This window comes from Phyllostomus discolor, chromosome 5 (assembly GCF_004126475.2).
Source record: "Phyllostomus discolor isolate MPI-MPIP mPhyDis1 chromosome 5, mPhyDis1.pri.v3, whole genome shotgun sequence".
In the NCBI taxonomy this organism is placed as follows: domain Eukaryota; kingdom Metazoa; phylum Chordata; class Mammalia; order Chiroptera; family Phyllostomidae; genus Phyllostomus; species Phyllostomus discolor.
In genome coordinates, this window is record NC_040907.2 from 160,144,547 (window position 1) to 160,147,066 (window position 2,520).

The following is a 2,520-nucleotide window of genomic DNA, read 5'->3' on the forward strand; positions in this document are numbered from 1 at the left end:
AGTGCTAGCAGCAGATGTCACAGAAGCATGGTTCGTTAAAGGGCACACCACCCACACCACTCTCCTCAGACACCCGCACTGCAAGTGCAAATTGCCATGGGAAGGGTCCAAATGGGTCCAGACGTGTGTCACCAGCTTAGACCTTGAGCTTCAGTTAAGAGCTAATCAGGAATTCGTTGGCAGCTCCTTGAGAATTAGAAAGGCACCCAAGTGATGGGGACGCTGCGTATGTTTTGGGGAGAGGAGGTGACACATTTTCATGCACAGCGAATGAGAGCAAATTAACTGCAGGATGATTTGACAAAACCTTTGTGTACCCTTAAAGATTGCAAACATATACCCAGCTGTTCCCTTCCAGGAATGTATCCTAAGGAAATAAGTGAGAATGAGCCTGAAGATTCTGCTCCAGGATGTTTATTGTAACATTGTTTACAGCAGCAAAAATATATATATATATTTGGAAACAATTTAAATGTCTACCATTGGGAGACTGGTTAACTAAATTATGGTCCAGTCATACAATGGGGTATTGTGCAGCCATTATAATATTGTAAGAGCATATTTATTGACCTGGAAAGATGTTCATGATTCATTATTGGAGGGGGGGGTAAGAGGTTACAAAACAGCCTGTAACAGTATGACTTCATTTTTATTAAAGTGTGTGTGTGTGTGTGTGTGTGCAGTAGCCAGGGAAGGCATTGCTTTGGGGAAGACTTTGCTACAGGCACGTGTAATACAAGGCCTTGTGCAGTCCCTTTTGCATTGTGGTTGTACAGCTTTTTCACTTAACACGTTTTCCCTTTACCCAGGAGGGGAAGGGGGTAAAAATTAAGGGCCTGAAGTGGGAAAATGGGGATGTTTCTATTATATACCAACAAAAATGTTATCAGTGGCAGCAGGGATTTGGATAATTTTTATCTTATTTTTTTCTTCTCTGTATTTCTACAATGATTATTTACTTACTAAAAAATTTTAACTTGTTTAAAAAAAAAGACTAAAAAAATCCACACTAAGTGAAGTATCACGAGAACTGGGAGGAAAGAAAGGGGAGTTGAGAGACCAGCAAAGCAAACTCCAGTGGCTTCAGGCTCCCATCTATGGTCTCTCAGGGACAATGCCCATGGCCTCCCCCCCACCCCCACCCGGCCCCCGGGACGTGTGCCACGGATCGCCAGACGCTGCTCTCTGCAGGCACGTCTCCTCAGGTCGATCGTTTGGACGTGCTAGATTCCATTTCCGGGCAGATGCTGGATCTCCTCGGCCTGGCTCTGCCACGTGGTCACCTCATTTTTGGTGAGGCCTGGAAAGGAGGAAAAAAAAAAAATGAAACCAAAACTGCTGCTGTGCAGGGCAGCCGAGGGTGAAACCCGAGGCAGGACTCCGGAAAAACAGAACTCCAACCCGGAGACCATGGAGACACTCCTAAGACAGAGTGTCTGCCGGTTTTTATTTGAGTAGCTGCAGCCATTATTTAATAAAAATATCATTTAAATAGAACATAAAGCAACAGTAAGCACATCATACCAAACATTTATGTTAGAGATGCTCTATGCAACACTAACGCATTTTTTTTTCTTTTCTTGCATTTTTACATCACAGTGAGATAATCCTGGTTCTTTCTGGACCAGGGGTTACGCATATTGAAGTAGGATGAGGTATGTTATGACGTACTTGACCTCTACACTTGCGAATGGGGGACATGTTATGACTTCCGCAGGTAATTCTGATTTTCCCCCTGACCTGTTTTTTACAGTCAAATGTTTTATACTGATGTCATCGTAGATCCTGTCTACCCTTTACCTGGTTGCCCCCGATGTTACCATCTTGCAAGTACATTCATGTCGTGCACGTGCATATAAAAATACAGCTCTACTGAGATACAATTGACATACAACATTGTGTAAATTTAACCTGTATGATGTGATCATTTGATATACATGTATATTGGGAAATGATTACCACAATGAGGTTAGCAAATACACTATCAGTTCACATAGTTACGTGTGTGTGTGTGTGTGTGTGTGTGTGTGGCAAGTACTTTAAGGTCTACTTCCAAGAACACACACAGCACAGCACTATTAGCTACAGCCACCATGCTGTGCACTACATGCCCAGAACTTATTCCCCTTATAACCGACTGTACCCTTTGACCACTTTCACTTCATTTGCCCCACCTCGCCCTACCCCCAGCTCTGCAACCACCAATCTAGTCTCTGTCTTTATGGATTCAGGTTGCTTTAGATGTTGCAGGTAAGTGGGATCATACAGCGTTTGTCTTTCTCTGTGTGGCTTAGTTCACTTCAGTATGATGCCCTCAAGCCTCATCTGTGTTGTTGCAGATGGAAGGATTTCCTTCTTTTTTATTTAGGGCTAAATAATACTCCACTACGTATGTGAATATATACCACATTGTCTTTATCCATTCGTCTGTGGACTCACATTTAGGTTGTTTCCTTGTCTTGGCTATTGTACATAATTCTGCAATAAACATGGGTGTGCAGATATCTCTTTGAGATTGTG